This window comes from Balaenoptera musculus, chromosome 7, assembly GCF_009873245.2.
Source record: "Balaenoptera musculus isolate JJ_BM4_2016_0621 chromosome 7, mBalMus1.pri.v3, whole genome shotgun sequence".
Lineage (NCBI taxonomy): Eukaryota > Metazoa > Chordata > Mammalia > Artiodactyla > Balaenopteridae > Balaenoptera > Balaenoptera musculus.
Genome location: NC_045791.1, coordinates 93,690,890 through 93,710,714, shown reverse-complemented (window position 1 = coordinate 93,710,714; position 19,825 = coordinate 93,690,890). Strand labels below are relative to the sequence as shown.

The following is a 19,825-nucleotide window of genomic DNA, read 5'->3' as shown; positions in this document are numbered from 1 at the left end:
AAAAGCAGAGGGTCTGGAGTTAGGGTGACTGCCATCTTGGTGAAGCCAGTGCTGTAGTAGGGTACACAGATAGGAGCACAGTATGGGGTCCGGGTCACGCCAGGGTGGGCCCACTGCCTTCTACACGGTCAGGCTGCTGCTGGCATGTGTGTGTGGGGTCATTAGTTTGGGAACTGATCTCAAGGAACCTTCTCTGAGCCTCTAGAGATAAAATGGCATAGCGGCTAGGAGTACGAACTGGGCTTCCCTCCCACCACCACTGTTTCTTTGCCATCTTACTATTACTGACTTTGGGCAGGTGACTTCACCTCTCGTGTCTGAGCTTCCTCGGCTGTACAAAGTCGGATAGAATAACACCTACTCCCAGGGCTATGGTGTGGAGTGAATGAGCTTGTGCACGGACAGGGCCTGGCATGTGTGAAGGGCACACTAGCTGTTGGGAGGGAAGTGGTGCCTCCTGCTGGCATTCTGCTCTTCCTCTTCTTGTCACTATGTGTGTACGTGTCTGTGCTTCTGTTTGTTCGATGTCTGTCCTCCTCCAGACCTTGAGGGCAGGCTCTCCACCTGCAGCTTGACCCACTGCGGCGCTCACAAAACACTTGCTGGCTGAATGGGTGAATGAATAAATGAACAAATGAATGAAGGCCAACTGGAAAAGGATCAGAACCAGGGAAACACCTGAGCACCTAGAAAGTGGAAAGATCCAGAAACTGTGAAAGAGCTGGGAACGTCCGGCCTGGGAATTGACTATTCTGGGAGGTTGTGAGCGACTGTGTGTGTGTGTGTGTGTAAGATTTTTGAATAAAGCTTTGAAAAGGTTTGTTCTCTGCAGTGGAACCAGGAGCCTCGGGAAAGCAGTCTGCCTCTCAGTGGTGGGAGCTGCCTTGGGTGTGGGAGGGACTCGGGGCCTGGGGTGTGCAGGCAGAGACTGGGGGCACGCCTGGCACAGGGGGAGCCCTGACTCTCAAGGCCCTGAGGTCCCTGCTGACTCGCTGCTGCTTCAGCTGGAAGAGTAGTCGCAGTCAGAGCCGATGTCTGTGAACTTCAGTTTTCTCATCTGTAAAATGGGATTAATAATGGTCAATACCCATAGGGTTGTTAAGAGGATTAAAGTGAGTTAATACCCACGAAGCTCTAAGAACATGGAAAGCACTCAGTAAATTTGAGCATTTATTAAACAGGACCAAAGAGCTGTGGTGTGGCTTCCTTGATGCCACATCGATGGCTGACGTGGGAGTAGGCTTCCTTGAAGGAGTAGGATGCGGGGGGAGCATACCCATAACAGGGGGCTGCTCAGGCCAGACTCTGCACTCAGCGCCCAAAGTGGTTAAGTGATTTGCCTGAGGTCACACAGCCAGTCAGTGGGTGGCCAGGCTTCAGACTTGGTTTGTACAACTCCAAAGCCTGGACTCTCTCCCCTCCACTCCTCAGCCTGGGCAGGAGGGGGCCAGGTTTCTCTGATTCTCACCCCCTGGGAGGGACAGCACCTCACTGCAAGGTGGAGCAGAATGACTATTATTCTCTATTATTATCTATAAGAACCTAAGTCCTCAGGAAGGAAGTCTCCAGCTCTGTCCAACACTGAAAGTACTGCGTAATTAAAAAAATATGGGGAGAGCGTGAGAGTAGGACAAGGGTTGAAATTTTCAGCAGCTCATTGCCATGGGGCCCAGGGCAAGGAGAGACAGTCAGAAGAGGAACACTGGAGGGGTGAGGTTAGATGTTAGGAAGAAGGAATGGCGAGATGAGGGGCAACTTGAGGGGGTGCAGGGAAGGGAAGTAGAGGCACAGAAGGGTGAGGAGGTGGACAAAGGCCATGCTGGTGATAAGAGAGAGGAGGGAGAGGAACCCAAGGTTTGGCAGGCCCTCGGCCACTGGGCAGCTCCAGACTTTGGGCAGGGGTGGCCGGCTAGGGCCAGTCCCCACAGGGCTACTGGGCAGTGTCAAGGAGGCAGTTTTAGGGGGTAGGAGGCCAGTTGATCAGCGCGTGAGCCAGCCTGGGACAGCAGGTGCAAACCGAAAGTTCAGCCACCAGCCCGCCTCCTTGCCTCTTCCAGCCTGGCAGCTGGCTTGTCTTAGAAGTCAGCTCTCATGCTGGGGCCAGCACGCTCTCTGCTGATCAGTCCCCACAGGCCTGGCTTTGTCAGGATGCTGTCCTGTCCTTAGCAGCTGCTCAGCCCCTGGCTGTTTCTGCCTCTTGGACATTCAGGGATGAATGGGAAATGGTCCCAGTCTCGAGGAATTCACAGATGCAGGGGCAGAAAGACAAGGGAGGTGTACATGGGCAGTGGAATTTGCCCTGGCTCACCTTCCCAAGACAGTTTTTCAAATATTTGATGATGAATGTTGTATCTTTCCTTTATCATCTGAAATAAAAATTGGGCCCAATCTTTCTCGTGCTTTTATTCAACAAATATTTATTGAGTGTGTACTGTTGTCCTCCTCTGGATGCTCTTTGGTTTATAGCGTATAGAAGAGAGCTTGACATTTCTGATGGTGTCTGAGCAGCGTGGAGTAGAGTGGAACTTTCACCTTCTTTGATCTGGATTCTGTACCTCTATTCACACAACCAAAAGTGCACGTACCTTTTGGGGTCAGCCATATCCTATTGCCGGCTGAACTGAATTTGTTTTCACTAAATCTTAGACCTTTCCCCACATGATTAATTAATTCAGTTTTTTAAAAAATGACTCTTGAATCTTAGTTTAGGACTTTACTCCAAGAGAAATGTTTCCTTGCTAATTTTGGCCTTTTTATAAAGTCAGCTTTGCGCTTCAATTCAGTTCCATACCTTAGTTCTTCTTTCTGCTTTTTGTTTTCTACGCGTGCTTGGTGAGTCTCCATTCTGAGTCCTCACCTAGTTACTGATAAGTATGTCGGACAAGCCAGGGCAGAGGACAGAGCCCTTTGGCAAGTCAGGAAGTTGACATTGATCTATTAATCAACACCCCTTGGCTTGCTGGCTAGGAATCCACTCGACTTTCTCTCTTTTCTCTAAGCATTTCATCATGGATCCTGCCAACACCTTCCTGAAATCCAGATAATCTAGGTTTGGGGATTCCCCAACCATCCAGTCCAGGAACCGTATAATAATGGGGTTAGGGTGGTGGATGTGGCTGTGTGAGGGAGGGATGTGGGCTCTCCGAAAGGATCCAGGCTGAGCCAGTGATCATCGCTGGGGGAGGCCTAAGAGGAATCCTGTCCTGGAGGCACCTAAATCTCAGGGTCCTTCCTGCTTTAAAATCGCACTTCTCGGGGGAGATAGGGGTTTGTGTGCAGTCAACTGACACCAGCAGCGACTTTCTGCCAAGGATCAACCTCTGCCTGGAAACGTGTTCCAGGAGTCTTCCAAGGGACCTGAGAGGTTATCGGATGAGGAGATGAAAGCCAAGAGGGGCCGAGAGTGACCTTTGGTCCCCAAGGCAAAGCCGGGCTGAGCAGGGCTGGAACCCGAGGCCCTGACTCCCAGCTGGAGGCTCCTGGGGCTGGGTCCCACTGCCTCTCCTGGCTGGAAACTGAGGCTGGCTCCGGGGAGGGAGGGGCTGTCATCATGTGTCTTGGGGACACACTGTTGGCAGACTGTTTTCCCCATGCTTCCCCTGCCCTCTGATCCTCCACCCTCAGACTGTGGTGCAAATCTGAGAGTAGGACGCCTGAATGTGGAAGGCCTCGTGCTTCTCCCTCCCAGGGGGAGTGTGTGGCAAAGGGCCTGAGGCATTGCTGCACTTTGAGAGGTGCTGGGAATGCATGCAAATGAGATGCAAATAGGGGACTGCAGCGGGGGCGGTGGGGGGGCCCTGCCCCTGCCTCAGTCTGGCCTGAGTGTTAAGGATGACAAATAGAAAAGGAAACGACCATTGACCTGGGCTGTGAAGCCCAGCCTCAGGAAGGAAGGGAGGGAGAGGGGCTCTGTGGGGGCAGCAGGGCGGGGTTTGGCTTCTGGAGTCAGCTCTGGAGGGTGCCCTAACCAGGGGGTCCCAGGGGTGGCCCAGAGATGAAAGCACCCTGGAGGACAGCCCAAACTCATCCCCAGCTGCAGGGGGTGGTGTGGCCAGAAGGGGGAGGGTGCAACCCAAATGCACAGACTTTGACCAATTGCCTAGGGCGACCCCCAGGGCCTGGCTCCCAGCCAGCTGTGTGTCGGGTCCAGCAGGATTCTGAGGGCCAGGGCCTCTCCCCTTGGGGTCTGGGCATGTGGCCCTGTCTTCTCTGTGTTGGAGGGAGAGGAAGAGAGCTGGGGCCAAGGGCGCTGGTGGGGGTGGTTCCAGCAACTGTCCCTGGAGGCCACTCCCCTGCCTCCACCCTAGGAAGATTTGAGAAGCCGATCCCTCCCTGCTGGGTGTTTGTGGTCAACTCTTAGCCCAGCTCTGAGGAGCTTCCTCTTAGTACTGTAAGAGCCTGGGAATCTGGCCCAGTGAACGTGGGGGTCAAGGGACGTGGTGCCCTCCACGGGGAGTGCTGGGACCCGGAATGCCCAGTTGTGCCATATGGTGACAGAGCCTTGAGTTGGAAGACCTGGATCCAAATTCCTCCTCCTTCATCAGCTGCTCTGTGACGTTGGGTGATCGCTTAACTGCTCTGAGCCCATCTCTAAGACTGGGATAAGAATCATAGTCACTTCCAGGTTTTAATGGGGGTCTGCATGGAAAGGCACATGGAAAAGGTTTGGTGCAGGGTGGGCGTTTAAATAGGGATGAAAATGAAATGAAGGAGCCAATGAGTTCAGCTCTGGGTTGACACGCCTCTCCCTCACAGCGTGATGTGGGGCTGAGAGGCCCGGGAAGACGGCATTCAGTGCTCTTGGGCCTTGACCTTTCTTTCTTTTGACTTTCTCTTGGCCATTTTTTCTCTGTCTCTCTGTGTCCCCCTGTCCCCCTTTCTGTCGCATCCCCTACTCTCCCCATGGCAATGCCTAACTCAGCACCTGGTTCATTTTCCCTCTCTTCTCGGTGGGCTCTCTGTGGCTCCATGGGCGGCCCGCCACCCCCAGCTCCCTCTCCTTCCTCCCTCTGGGTCCCTGCTTCTGACCCGCTCTTTGTCCCACTCTCTCCTCCTGGCTTTTCTGCCCTCCGTGTCTCTAGCGTCTATCTGCCATTAACAAGCATCCATTGAACGCCTATTAGATGCCAGGCACTGCCCGGCTCCTTTCTGTGTTCTGCATCTCCTTGCCTCCCAGCTGCCGCTTCTCTCCCTCCCGCTCCGTTCGGCCTCCTGCCCTCCCTTCCCCCAGCTGCACTGGGCTCCAACACTGGTATTATTCAGTTTTATGAGAACCCCCCCAAGGCCTGCCCCTGAATGGACCAACCACAACTGGAACCAGATGTGCAGTGCTGTGCTTGGGGATGGGAGGGAGGAAGGGAGGGAGGAGGGAAAGGGGCATGGACTGGCTCAGGGAGAGGGGAAGGAGGGTTGGGGGATGGGAGATGGGAAACCCTGGGAATCCTGAGTCTTCATCAGCCTGGAGGAGGAGGAGCTGGGAGGGGACAGAAGGGCTGAGCAGGCTTCTTCGGGAAGCAGTTCTGGCTGTGTGTGTGTGTGTGTGTGTGTGTGTGTGTGTGTGTGTGTGTGTATGTGATTGGCTGTGGGACAGCTCTTGGAAATAAAGGGAAAGACCGCTCTTCTTTGAAAGCCTCTAGTTCCTTGACTTCCTCTCTGTGTGGTTTTTAGAGATTTGCTGAATTCATGGTTCTGTACCCAGGTGTTGGAGCAGGAAGGCTGGGATAGAGAGAATGATGGTGGAGCGGGGGATGAGAGCGGCTGGAGGACGGTGTTTCTCAGAGCCCCCTGCATCTGCTGCAGCCCTGGGGTGGGTGGGATGCTCCTGGGACATCTGTGTATCAGTCTGATGGTCCCCATGTCTTAGCATACTCAGGTTTTCCGTCTGTGATAATATAACTTTGACGATAAAAGTCTGCATACAGTTATCTTGGTACAGCCTTGTGCAGAATTAAGCGTTTAAAAGAGCCCTTTCATTCAATTTTTAACTCATCATCCATCCATCTCTCCATTATTCACTTATTCATTACACATTTATTGAGAATCTACTAGGTGTCAACGTTGTGCTAGGCCCTGGACAAAGTTGGAAAGGAGAAAGAAAAAGACAAGTAGATCTTTGCTCAACTATTGGGAGATACAGGAGTGCACCCAACAAGTGTATGTCACAGCATTAGCATTTGAGCGAGAGCCTCGGGTATTCAGCAGAGGGGTCAGTACCTACCAAATAGCTGGAGAAGGATCCATAGAGAATGTGGCTTTTGAACTGAGCCCTGAATGGTGTGATGGCAAGGCTCAAAGGGCAAGGCTGCATCACAGAGGGTCTCGAATGTCATGCTGCAGAGCTGGGACTGGATACGGTAGGTTGGGGGGAGCTAGGGACTATCGACTATCTGATGTCAAGCAGGATGATAGTAGGTGTGGGTTGGAAGGAGGCGATGGGGAGGATGGCACTTCTGCTCTTCTGTGACCTGGGAGAGGGTTCCACTTTTATTTTTATTTTCTTATTTTAATTTTTAAATTAAAAAAATTTTTTGGCCGCACGGCATGGCATGTGGGATCTTAGTTCCCCAACCAGGGATCGAACCCACGCCCCCTGCACTGGAAGCACAGAGTCTTAACCACTGGACCACCAGGGAAGTCCCGAGGGTTCCACTTTTATAGCAGACCCCCTATCCACCTCTAGAAGAACCTAGATGGCTGACATGGACTACTGTCACTTCCCTCCCCTGACCAGGGCTGGCCCAAGCCCCTGAGCGGCCCCTGGTCTGCAGGGGGTGTGAGGGTTAGGCAGGATAAGGCTATTTGGAGACAACTTTGTCTCAGAGTTGGGGCAGTGAGGGCTGGGCAGGGGCCCCAGGAGGCCTGGGCCAGGTTTTCCTACACAATCTCAAAGGCACGTTCTGTGGGACCAGGTCTTTCCCATCTCTGGTCAGTTCCCATGTACTTACAGATTGAAGACACTGTCAAGGTTGGTAGGTTCTGAGATGCTGGAATTTGGGACTCTGGGAGGCCAGCCACAGCTGCTGCCCCATCACTGCCCACCGACTCTTCCCATCTGGGAGGGGATGAGGTCATCTTGCTCTGGAGGCAGGGGGTGGATGCAATGAGGCCTCTGTCTCCGCCCTCCCCACGTAAGGTCCTGAGAAGGTGCCTCTCTCCCCGTCTCTGTCCTCCTGGGCTTCACTGTCATGGATGGGGGGTGGTTTGGGGGAGCAGCCCTCTAACGTGCTGACCATCTCTGTGACGCTGGCCCCAGATGCCACCAAATCTTTCCTGAGGCTGTTTGTTCCTCCCGGGCCTCCCCTATCGCTTTACTTTTTGGAGAATTGAAGCCTGGGGAAGGGTTTGGCTGGATTCATAAAATCAGTGAGCATTAGAACTGGAAAAGATCTCGAAGACCTTTGGATCCAAACTCATTGGACATCAGGGGAAACTGAGGAGGCTCAGAGATGCAGGTCACGGGCCCAGGACCTCACAGGAGGGTGGCCCAGATGGCCAAGAGAAGGACCTTTGAATCTCTGGAGGGCTGAGTGGTGGGGAGCTTGGCTCTGGAGCCAGCCCGTAGGATCAGAGTTCCTGCTCTGCACCATCCTGTGTGGTCTTGGACAAGTCAGCTAACCGCTCCAGGGTCACTTTCTTCAGCTAAAATAACAAGGGAGATTCGAAGATTAAGTGAGAGAGAGAATATTCTTCAGGTGCCAGGCGTACAAATAGGTATGCAGCAAATGACTTTTTCCTTCCCCTCAGAATAATCCTATCTGCTTCTTTTATCATTTGTAGGGTACCCCAAACTTCAAATCACATTTCCCCCAATATTTTTAATTGTAAAAATTTTTTTGCATATCGAAAAGTTGAAAGGATAATATGGTAATCTCCCTGATTCTGTAATAAACACTTTGCTACATTTGCTTTATCACATTTCTATCTCTCCCTCCATCAATCCGTCTTATTTTTATTTTTGGATGTATTTCAAAGAGAATTGAAGCATGCATTTCATTAACGAGAGTTCAATTCAAATCATTTTTGAATATACAGTCACAAATGTCCTAACTCAGCCCAGAGAAAAAAGCCAGGATTGTTATCCCACATTTGACAGAAACGAAAAGAAAAAAAAAAAAAAAACAGGTTCAGAAATGAGATTTTAGGTCTCCAGTCACAAAATGAGTTGGAAACAGCATAAGGCAGAGCAGTTTACAAAAGTTGGGAGTTGCTATTATTATTATTGTCTCACCAACCATCCTTCTCCACCCAGTAGCCCTTGGGGCATTTCTCTGTAGCTGTGTCTCTTCCATGGGGTCCTGGACCTCTTGGCATCCTGCCCCCTCTGCCCTGCAAGCCCTCTGTCCCTCCCTTCAGGTCCCCTGAGAGGCTGCTGGGCTGGAGGCGGAAGGGGGGGGCACCCTTCTTGGCATGCCTTGCCTCAGGCATACGTGCCCTGCCGCCCAGCTGGCCGAGCTGGGAGCTGGACGTGAATGCCCTGGCCGAGTGCTTCAGGGGTTAAAGGAGGCGGCGGGCAGACTGCTGGCCGGCTCCGGGAAGGGGGAAGGAGGAGGCGGTGCGCTGATAGCCCGCCCGCCTCTACTGCCAGGGGAGGGAGCCGGGCGAGCTGCGCCCTCGCTCAGTTCCCAGCAGTGGCCCTGGGACCAGCTCTGCCCCCTGCGCCCGCTCCCTGCCTGGACACAAGGCTCACTCACGCCCTCCTCTCGGCAACCAGCTTCTTGCCAGCCACAGCTGCTGCCCCATCACTGCTCACCGCCGCCCCCGTCCTGTGAGCCCAGACACCCATCCCACCCAGTGGCTCCTCTGCCGGAAAGGTGAGTGTGGGGTGTGCGTGCGTGTGTGTGTGTGTGTGTGTGTGTGTGCGCGCGCGAGTGTGTATGTGTGTGGCGGGCTGTCGGCACTGGTGCTGTCAGGACCACCAGTGGGGCATAAATTAGAGGAGGGGGGAGGTCAGTCTGCCTGATCACGTGCCTCTGGGCTAGGTAGCCCCTCCAGGCCAACATGTCAGTCCCCTGCGCCGTCAGTGTCTGGTTCTGGCAGGGGTGTCTGGGGCGCGGTTGTCCCCGCTTGGACAGAGACCAGTCACAAGGAGTTTTGTTTGCTGGGGAAGTTGCTGGTGTCAGTGGCTGCTTGAGACCGAGGCCAGCAGGGATGAGTGGGGAGGGACACACTGACCAAAGCAGGGGGGAGGCTGGGATATTTAGTCTCCAGGGTCCCTTCCCTTGCCTGCCTGCTGTCGCAGGGCTGCCTGGGGGCGAGGACCACGACACAGGCGTGGGCAGCTTTTCCTCTCCATTTCTTTCCCGGCCACGGGCGGGAGCTGTTACTGGGCACCTTCTTCCTCCTTGGGGCTCTTCTTGCTCCCACCCCTCGTCTCCCAGGGGCAGCCACGTCTGCGAATGAGGGTCTGGCAGGCTCAAAAAGGTTTCCCACTTCACTCCCCTCAGCGTGGGCCCGTGCTCCCTTGCCCATGGGCACAGCCTGGCATGAGTGCCCCCTGCTGCCCTCCCCCAACCAGCAGCTCCTACTCCTTTCTCACCCCTCTGGGTAGAAATAGCTAATCCAGGTTGTTAATGAACAGACACACGCAGCTGCCTTTCACCCCCGCTCTCCTTCCTCTCTCCCCACCGCTCTCTCCTGCCCTGACCCTCGGTCATGCCTGCCACCCCTTGCCAAGCCCAAGCATCCATACAGAGCTGACCTCAGTGTCTGTCCCCTACCCCCAGTTCAGGACCAGGGCCAGGACTGCCTCTCCAGATGTTTTTAGGTTGGGCACTGTCTTAGAAGAGGAAACTGGGAGGGTGGTGACCGAGGGGTGACCAAGAGAAGCCCGCTGTGCTCCCAAGCTGTGCTCCCTGCAGGGGGTGGTGGGATGGGGTTAGGGGACAGGATGGGTGCTGGGTAAGGGAGGAGCTGGCTTGGGGAGGGCAGAACAGGTGGCTGTGGAGTGAGGCTTAGAGGGGCAGCTGGAGGTGAGGGTTCTAGAGCCTTTGGGGACAGGGGCTTCTCTTCTGGGAGCCCCAGCGTTCCTTCCATGTGGCAGAGCCAAGCCAGGGGTTTGGGAGGGTGTTGGGGGAGTACCCTTTTTCCTCGAGTCTCTGCTGGGCCCCTTCCTGCAGCTGCCTGGGTCGGGTGGGGACCACTGTGGCTCAGACTTGGCCTTAAGTTGCTCCCACCCCTGCCAGCTGGCGGCTACTCCAGTCTCCCCCACCCTCGCTCTCCCCCAGGACCTCAAAGCTTGCTAAGGCTAAGGCACCCTCTGCCCTGACCCCTCTGGCCTAGGGGAGTAGGAGGCAGGACCTGGACCTGGCTCTGGAGGGGGAGCTGGCTGGGAGAGCTCCCAATGGGATCAGTGCTGGGATCGCAGCGTGGGGTTGGCCTTGACTCTTCTGCCCGCAGAGGGCAGGGTGTGGAGACAGTGGGCCAGGGCCTAGGAGGGTCTCTCAGCCAGTCTAATAGGACTGGGAGCCAGGACTTTGAGCCGGAGCTGAGAATTCTTGGGTGGCGGAGGAGGCAACCTGGGAACCTCTGCTTCCAAATCCCTGGCCTTGAACCCTTCTGGCTCTCCTTCCTGATCCCTCATCCCCTGCTTCATCCTTCACTTCCCTCAAAGCCCCAGTTCAGAATCTCCCATGGGGGCTGCGGTGTCCAGAACTGTAAACACCGGGAGCTGGTGGCCAGGTTGGAGGGGGGCCGGGGTGGGGTGCAGAGGAGTTCAGAGACGAGGTTACTCTTTGGTGACCATCTTCTCATTGCTGATGGACTGTGGCTGAAGCTTTGGAGTTTGGGAACTCTCAGTGCCCTGTTTCTACTGAAGTAAGAGTAGGAAGCAAAGGGGCAGAATGGATTTTAGTTTGGTGAAGGAAGCTCAGCTGGGTTTAACGAAGGGCTTCCTAACAAGCCTGGCGGGTCAGCAGGAGAAAGGGCTGCCTTGTAAGGTAGTGAGCTTCCCGTCTGGGGGTGGGGAGTTCAGACAGAACTGGACAACAGCTTGGAAGGATTCCTGAGTTGGGATGTGGTTAGAAGGGATGACCTTGAAGGTCTCTTGGGATGCGGAGGTCCTGGGATTCTTAGAGTCGGGGAATTCTCTGACACCCGGACCAGGGAGCAGGAAGGCAGTGGCCTCTGGCCTGGGGTGTGGGCACAGGCAGGACCTCTCAGGGTCCTCCTGCTCCCTGCCAATGTTTGGGGAACAGAGAGCCTGACGCTCTGCTCTCACACCCATTGCTCACTGCCCCACCAGGTCTGCTTCCTGCGAGGATTTTGAGTTTCTTCCGATTCCTCTCGTCCCACTGCTTGCCTTGCCCGGCTGGTTAACCCCACAAGGGCTGGAGCAGACCTGTGGGCTCGGGGCACGGTGTAGGATGGAGGGGACCCCTGCTCCCCTGCAGTTAGAGCCCACATCCCGCCCTGAGGTGCTAACTGGGGGCAGTAGGCAAGGAGGGGGGTGTGCTATGAAGGTGGGCAGCTTGAGCCCCTGTCCAGTTTGCCCCCCAAAAGGGGCCTCCCCAGCCTGCCTGGAAATGGTAGGCAGCGGAGCCAAGATCTGAGATGGGAAAAACACAGGGGCTGCACTTCTCTGAGCCTTGGTTTCCGAATTTGTAAAATAATACAGGGTAGTCAGGGCAGCTAGAAGTGGTTTGTGTAACTAACTGCTGGGGGTGCCAGCCAAGGGCGTAGTTCTAGTGCCTCTCTGGAGTGTGGGAGGAGCCGGCCACCTGCTCCCCACCACTGGCCTCTCCAGACCTGTTTTCCAAGGTTGGGGTGGGGGGGCTTGAGGGCAGAGAGGAGAGGCAGGGTAGGGGTGGGGTGCAAGATTTCTGAGCACCAAACCCTGGGAGACTTGGGCTTCCCTTGATGGAGTGTCAAGGTGGGCTTCTGGGGTGGGCTCTGGACCCACACTGGATGTCCCAGCCTGCCTCTCTCTGCAGCCCCTCCTCTCTGGATGCCCTGTGAGCCCTTTTCTCCTTAGTGGAGAGAGCGAAGGAGTAGGGTCCTGGTTTCAGCTGAGGATGAAGTCCCTTCTGATGTCTAACTTCAGTACCTTGGGACCAGATGAAGCTGCTCAGTTAGGATGCTTCTTCCTCTGGTCTGACAGGGACCCAGTGGGAGGGGCAGGAAGGTGAGATGCTGAGTGTGCCTTTGAGCCTGGAGAAGTCAGGGTCGGAGCTGGGGTGGCCGGCAAAGGGTTTCACGTGCAGCTGCTCTGGCTTCTTGGCTTATTTCTGGGGCCTTGAGTCTCTTTCACCCCAGAAAGGGAAACTGAGGCCCAGTCGAGGGATAGGTATCGAAGGGGGGCAGAGGAAAGCTCTCCCAGTTACTCGACTCTGAAAAAAAGGGAATCAGAAATGGGTTGGTGCTGCGGGAGGGAGGGAGGGATTTGGGGAGGCTGGAGGGACTTTTGTCCCCAGCACCGTCCGCCCATGGCCCTGGTCTTGGCTTCCAAAGCTATTAAGCGTGCAGAGGTGTGGGCACCAGCAAGCTGGAACGAGGGTGGTGGCGGGGGGCAGGGCTGCCAGTCCTGTGGGCCACGCCGCCTCCCCCCCGGGTGCCCCCTCTATTATGCATGGTCACACGCAGCCCTCCCCTGCTTCCTTCTCGCCAATCACCTGAAGCACTTTCCCATGGTGGGAGGCGGGGCTGCAGAAGGTGCAGCTGGGTCCCTGGCCTGCCTCTAGCCAGGTTGGTGACCTTGGCCATCTTCCTACTTGTCCACACTTCGGTTTCCCTCAGGGAGGGTGGTCGGTCTCTGTGGGGTTGGGGCTTGTGTGGGGTGGGGGGTGGTAGGTGGGCCCAAGCCCGTCCCTGGCGCTGCCAGCCCCCGTCCCTCCTCCAGGGTTAGTCTGGGCTCTCTAATCCCTGCCTTTTTAGGGCTGCAAGCCTGTAGCTCAGGCCTGGGTGTTCCAGGAAGCAGAGAGGGACTGGCCCAGGAGGGCGGCGTCCTGGGGAGCTGATGGGGCGTGAGGGGCTACAGGAGGGCCCGAGTGGAATCCTGTCTTTCTGCCATTATGGGGCGAGGGTCCCAGTCCTAGGTCAGGTCCCCCAGGAGACTTCCTAGGCCTTCTCCAGCAGAGAATATGGGACCCCTCAGTTCACCTAGCCCTTGCAAGCTTCCTGTGTGCTCACCTGTCTTCTAGATGGATTACACGCCCCTTGAGGGCATGCCTGTGCCACCTGCCTCCCTGGTGATCCTTGCTGTGCCTGGCACCGTGCTGCTTAGCACGAATCAACTGACTAATGAGGGGCAGAAGCTTGAGAGTTTTAGACAGTTTAAAAATTAAAAAAAAAATTTTATCCTTTAATGCAATTTTTAAAGGTTATGTTCCATGTACAGTTATTACAAAATACTGGCTATATTCCCTGTGTTGTACAGTACATCCTTGTAGCCTAATAGTTTGTACACCCAATAGTGTGTACCTTCCACTCCCCTCCCCTTATATCCCCCCACCCCCGCCCTGCCACTGGTAACCACTAGTTTGTTCTATCTATGAGTCTGCTTCTTTTTTTGTTATATTCACTAGTTTGTTGTATTTTTTAGATTCCACATATAAGTGATATACAGTATCTGTCTTTCCCTCTCTGACTTATTTCACTTAGCATAATGCCCTTGACAGTTTTAATAATAATTTCTGCCTCATAGTGTGGTTGTGAGGATCAGATGAGTTAGTTCACTGAAAACACTTTGAACAGTGTCTGGCACATAGTAAGTGCTCAATAAATGTTAGCAATTATTATTATTGTTATTATTATAATTATCACTGGCGGTGGTGGTGGTGGTGTCCTTCCAGGAGCCGAACTCTGGGTTGGCCCTTTTCTCTCTTGTTGTGGTTGTTCCACCCCTAAGATAGGGAGGGTTACGGGACCAGAGAGTGGAGGAGATGGTAGCATCATTTTCCCCCAGGGGATCCTAGCATCAGAGCCCAGGGAAGAGACGTCCTCCCCCCCTCCAACTCTGTCTCTCTCTGTGATTGGGGGCTGGTAGGGAGATAAGGGGACCTCTCGAGGCCTTCTCTGCCCAGGGAGCTGTGTTTATGGAGAACTCTGAGAAAGCTGCCATCACTGTAAACAAGATGCATTATTATAAACCAGCCCAGGCTCCCCTTCTTGGATCCCATCCATTCCTTGATGAGAGTCACTGAATCAGAGACTCCCAGGGCCAGCAAGGACGTGGCCTGGCCTCCAGGCAGGCCACTCTTGACCTCCGGGCAAGCTACTCTTGACCATGGACTACACCCATAGGGGTAGCAACTATATTTTAAAGTGAGATTCCCCAAATAATGCTGCAAGTTGCTGTGTCTTATACCCTCTAGGTCTCTCTGAAGTCTAACCTGCATCCCTCTTTTAAATTTCTTTTTATTTTTGGCTGTATTGGGTCTTCGTTGTTGCGTGTGGGCTTTCTCTAGTTGCGGCAAGCGGGGGCTGCTCTTCGCTGCGGTGCTCGGGCTTCTCACTGTGGTGGTTTCTCTGGTTGAGGATCACAGGCTCTAGGCGCGCGGGCTTCAGTAGCTGTGGCTCGCAGGCTCAGTAGTTGTGGCTCGCGGGCTCCAGAGCGCAGGCTCAGTAGTTGTGGCGCATGGGCTTCGTTGCTCCGCGGCATGTGGCATCTTCCCAGACCGGGGCTCGAACCCGTGTGCCCTGCATTGGCAGGCAGATTCTTAACCACTGGGCCACCAGGGAAGTCCTAACCTGCATCCCTCTTGCTGCAACTTTACTTTAGTCCCTTATTGGTAGGAGGTGGGGGAGAACCATGCCCAGCCTTTCCTGCATGCCTCAGAGCTGGGAGCTTTGACCCCGTGGTGGCAGGGGCAGGCTCTTGGCCACGCTCCCTCACCATCTGAGGCCTCTCTGGGGTCCTCTGCTTTCTGGTGCCCCCGATGTTCCTCATTAGTAGGGGTCAGCCCTCAAGGCCTGCCAAGCTACACCCTCCACCTAGCCCTGGTTCCCACCCAGGGAGGCTGAGGTTGCTCCGGGTTGGGGGTGTGAGCTCCATTTCCGGACCCCTGGCCCGCCCAGTTGCAACTGTAAAAGGCATTAAGCTTTTTTTTTTTGGAGAAAGAATGGGCTTGGGCTGATGATGATGACAGCTGCGAAGGGTTCCTGAGCTCAGGCCGGCCCTATCTCGCTTCCCTTCCTCAGCCCCTGGTCACCTCTGCCCCATTGCTAGGCCATTGCTCATCTAGAGGAGGGGCTTACCTTTGACCCTTGACCTTGACCGGACCTGAGTAGTCAACTGGTCTCCGACAACTCTTTATGGGGAGCAGCCTGTGGGTTCAGCATGGGGCTTGGTGCTGGTGAGGTGGGGGGGTGCCCGGGGGCAGACAGAGGGCTTCAGGGGACGCATAAGGGAGGGTTTCTGCCCTGGGGTCCCTGTGGCCGAGGGCAGTGGGAGAGCAGGGCTTCTGCTCTGTCCCTGGACTCTGCACCAGTCCCTTCCCTTGCTGGGCCTGGTGTCCTCACCTGTAGGATGGAGGGCTGGAGAGGTGCTGGGCTGGAAGAATCTGCGAGTCCATTTCCCTGCCGGAGCCTCCTCCCCCGGTCCCAGGCTGTGAACTTCACCTTGCATTGACCTTGCTTCCCTCCCCACCCCGCCCCCCCACCTCTGGCAATCGCTGGCAGGAAGTCCTGCTGATTAGGGCCCTAATCACCAGCTGAGACTCCCAGAAACAGCCGAGCTGGTAGAGCAGAGAGGGGCCACCAGGCCAGGAAGGGGGAAGCACGGGGAGCTGCCCCCACCCAGGGTGACATGGGCTGGGGTGTTGGCTGTGACTAGGGGGCACTAGATGCCTGCTTGGGATTGGGGTCAGCTCCTTGGGCTGGGGCGGTGCCCGGACACCCACTGTCAAGGCCGTGTGGCAGCGGCTGAGTGCAGCTGGGCACACTTAAAAGCCTTTTTGGGCATCTACCCTCTACCATGCAAGGTGCCAGGGGTATGTATGGGGCTGGGAAGGCCAGGGAGACATGGTCTAGTAGGAAACAAAGGGAAGTAGACAGAGGGTTTCTGCAACATGCAGAGGGGACATCAAGCAAGAAGGAGTGCACACGAGCTGGTGGAATGGAGAAAACTTTGGAAAAGAGGTGCCATTTGAGATGGGTTTTGAAGGTTGAGAAGGACTTCGGCAGGAAGGAGAAGGGACAAAGGCTTCTTCAGGCACAGGGGAAGGCACGCACAAAAGCGCAGTGGCACACATGTAACGATGGATAAAATAATGGCTCCAGTCCTGTGTCAGAGTCGGACAGGCTTGGGTGTCCCTCCCACCTCTGCTGATTACTAGCTGTATGACCTTGGGCTGAGGCTCAGTGTCTGCATCTGTAAAATGGGGTTAATATGCAATCTTATAGAGGTATGGTGGGGATGAAATGAAATCGTACTTGTGAAGTGCCTACTTGTGAAGCTCAGTGTCTGCCATAGGCCAGGCCCACAGAAAGTGGTTTGTGTGGGAAAGGCTGACTTTGGAGGAGCCTGGAGGTGTTGCTTGGGGTCCGGCTGTGGGGGATTTTCTGGGAGAGGGAAGCAGCAGAGGGCCTTAATGTAGGAGAAACACAAAGAGGGTGTTATTTAGGAAGGTGATTTGGGTAGCTGTGAAGGCTGTACTGAGCCACGGAGACCGGGGACAGGCCACAAGTCCAATCTCCGGGAGTCCCTGGGCTGGGAAACCCCCTCCTGGGTCACTTCGCGCCTCTGGGCTTCCTTACCACGTGCTGTCCTCCTCTCCTGGATCAGGAGGCTGGGGATGTACTGAGATCTCCTTCCTGGAAGATCTTTCAGGACAGAAGAGAGCCCTCGTTGGCAAGGCTTCACACATGAAGGGATGGATGACCGCAGCAGGCGGGAATGAGGGTAGACTGCGGGCAGCTCCCATTTCTAAGGAATCAAGGGACGCCTTTGGGGGGCTGTCCTTCACCACCTGCCCGGCACCCAGTAGGTGCTTACTATTTGTTGAATGAATGCATGAACAAGGGTGTCCCCTGGTCAGTGCGGAGGCAGGGGGTGCCCAGCCTGACTGTAAGTGGCCTGGTTAGTGTCCGGACAGGGACTGCCCATCCGTAGCCAAGAGGAATGTTGAGTGTTGCAGAGGCCAGGTGCTCAGCAACTGCATGGATGAGGGAGCGGAGATTTCAGGAGCTTTAACTTCCCGGAGTGAGGTCCTATCACAAGGGCAGTGTGGCATGGGGGTCAAGATCACAGACTCTGCAGCCACGCTGTCTGGGTTTGAATCCTGACCCCACCTCTCACAGGCTGTGTGACTGCTGGCAACTTACCTAACCTGCCGGTGCTTGAGTTTAATTCATCTGTAAAATGTGGGAACCAGAAAGAACCGTGTCTTCTGGACATACCTCATGACCTTTGGTTATGATTACTGCTATTGTTATTACTGTTGTGGATGCAGAGGGAGAGAGCTGGGCAGGGGCTTCTTGGCAGAGATGAGAGCAGCTGCCCAGAGGGGGGTGGGAGAGCGCTAGAGATAGAGGGAGGCTTTGAAGAGTCCTCGGTGCCTTATGAGCTGCCTCGGACACCACACACGGTGCTGCCTCTGCTGTGGCCACAGCTGAGCCGAGCTGAGCGTGGGAGCGGAGGCAGCAACCAGGCCTGGATTCCAGGCTGGAGCCCTGGGAGACGGGGGCGAGCCAGGGCGAGGGGTGGGGGAGGAGAGGTGAGCAGAGAGGAGGCCAGGACTCTCCCTAGTCCCCAGCTGGGACCCCAGGAATTCCTTCCGTGTCTCTTGCCAGAGGGCCTGGCCTTTTGGCTCCAGGGCCTTCAGAAGGCCTGTGGTCCATCTCCCTGCTTCCTGGGCAGACTGTTTCTGATGCCCCTTCACTGTTAGAAAGTGATTACTCTACGCTAACCATCATCTGGCTGCAACTCCTTTCTTCCCTCTTCAGCTCACCTTCAGCTCTCCCACCGCCAGTGTTGTGTAATGAGCAGCTGCTTTGCAGCAAGGGAGAGTGAGGGTAGACTTCAGTGCCCTGCCCTGACTTGGGGCAGGAGGAGGGGATTAGCTGGAGGGACTGGTGGCAGGGGGGTTCAGGTGGCCTGTTTCTAGTCCCCCTTTGGCACTGAGTGACCTTGGGAAAAGCACTTCCCCTCTCTGGGCTTCAGTTTCCTCGTTTGTGAGATGAGAAGGTAGAGTTAGGAGAGTTCTTGCTTTCTAATCAGTGATGAAATTCTGCAAGTCCAAGGATCTTTCTGAACGGAGAGGCTCTTGCTCTGGGGGCTCTTGGAAGAGTTGTCCACCATGGACGTGGGGGCCCTGGAGGGTCTTAACGCATCTACTGGGAAGCCTGCTGAGGTGCTGAGGAGGTCCCTTCCAGCCCTGGGACTGGAAGATTCTTTGCTCAGTGACCTCTCCTCCAGCTCCATTTCTTAGAACAGAGCAGAGGGCAACAGCTGTCAGAGTTGAATGGGCCAGAGTTTCTGGGTCTCTGTCCCAGTGATTCAGGTGGGGATGCGCTGGCAGGATTTGAGCTGGTGAAGTGAGGGAGGGAACTGAGCAGATCTGCCAGCTCCCCCTTGGCCACGCTTAGAGGACGGAGTAGGAGTAAGTGATGTGCTGAGCAGTGGACGTGCAGAGAGGAGTGAGTAACAGTTGTGAGTAATGGCTCAGTGTCTCTGCCGGGCAGGTGGCTCTTAGACTGTACAGAGCTGTCTGGGGCTCCGGAAATGCTCCCTGGAGGCCAAGCCACTGAGTCACGGCGGCCTGAGCTTTGCTGCCACTGCCCTCCTTAGGAGTTGGGAGTCCAGCCCCAGCCCCTCCCCGCATCTATACCTCCACACCCCCTTGGCCCCATAGCTGCCCTGTTTTGTCCTCTAAGCGCCCTAGTGACCTGGATTGCCTGAAGGAGTATAGATTTTGTATTCTGGCTGTCCTGGGTTTGAGTCCCAGCTCAACTGCTCATAACTGAGTGGTCTTGGGCAACTTACTTTTCTTGTTGAGTTTCAGTGGCCTCACCTGGAAAAAGCGAGTATTGCCTGTTGTGCATATTGTTGAACGGGTTAAATGTGGTACTATGTCTGAAGTACACAGTACAAGGTAGGTATTCAAATAAAATGGTTGTCCCACAAACCCTAAACTCTGTTTTGCTTCTCCTCACCACCTCCACCTCTAAAATTCCTGCTTCTGTGCCTTCATCCCATAATTTTCAGGATGCTTATCCTCCAATTAGATCTGCCCCATCGTTTGTGCACATGCCGTCCTGTTTCTGCCACCTCCTACCCAGCTTCCATCTGTGTGCCTTACCCCCTCACCTGCTCTAGCAGAAGGATGGGCAAGGCTCAGGTGGCCCGGGCGAGTCCAAGGGGAATTTGTCACTTGTCCGGCTGCAGTGGGTGGTCAGGCTCCTGTGGGCACCTCACATCCCCCACCTCTGCTGGTTCATGCTCTCCTCTCCCCACTGTCCGCCCACATGGGTCATTTCCCCCTCTGGCTTTCTGAAATCAGCTGAGCTCAGGGCCATGCAGACTGCCCCTGCTAGTAGGTGTGCTGGCCGTGCTGCTGTGTTCCCATCTGTGAGGCTCTGCTTGGGGCGGGGCGGGGAGGGAGCACCAGGGAGTGACTTTGCATCTGCACCTGGCAGTGGTCCTGTGGCCTGTGTGCACGCTCTGCGTGTGCCTCGGGGCGTCTGAGCTGTGTGTGTGCCGTGTCTCTGGGTCACTGGGCCTCTATCTGATGTGAGTTCTCTCTCCTGTCCAATTAAAATCTGCCTGTTTTCCCAGCCAGATAGAGCCAGGTCTTCCGCTGCCTCTCCCTCCACCCCCTCTTCCCTCCAGACCTGGTTTCGGATGTGTGCATCTTGGAGGGCCTCCCGGGGAACAAGGAAACATTGCAGAGGG

At 55.3% G+C, this 19,825-nt stretch overlaps 1 protein-coding gene across 7 annotated transcripts in view; it reads left to right on the top strand.

Annotated features, from left to right (window-relative positions):
* TNS1 (tensin 1) overlaps positions 1 to 19,825 on the top strand; it is a 197,459-nt gene that overhangs the window by 51,571 nt on the left and 126,063 nt on the right. The window contains exon 1 of one of the 7 annotated variants that reach the window (XM_036857379.1): positions 8,584 to 8,810. The exons of the other annotated variants lie outside the window; for them this stretch is intronic. The gene's annotated coding sequence lies outside the window, so the exon portion shown is untranslated. Of the gene's footprint in view, positions 1 to 8,583; positions 8,811 to 19,825 lie in introns of those variants that run through there. 7 annotated transcript variants of the gene reach the window in all.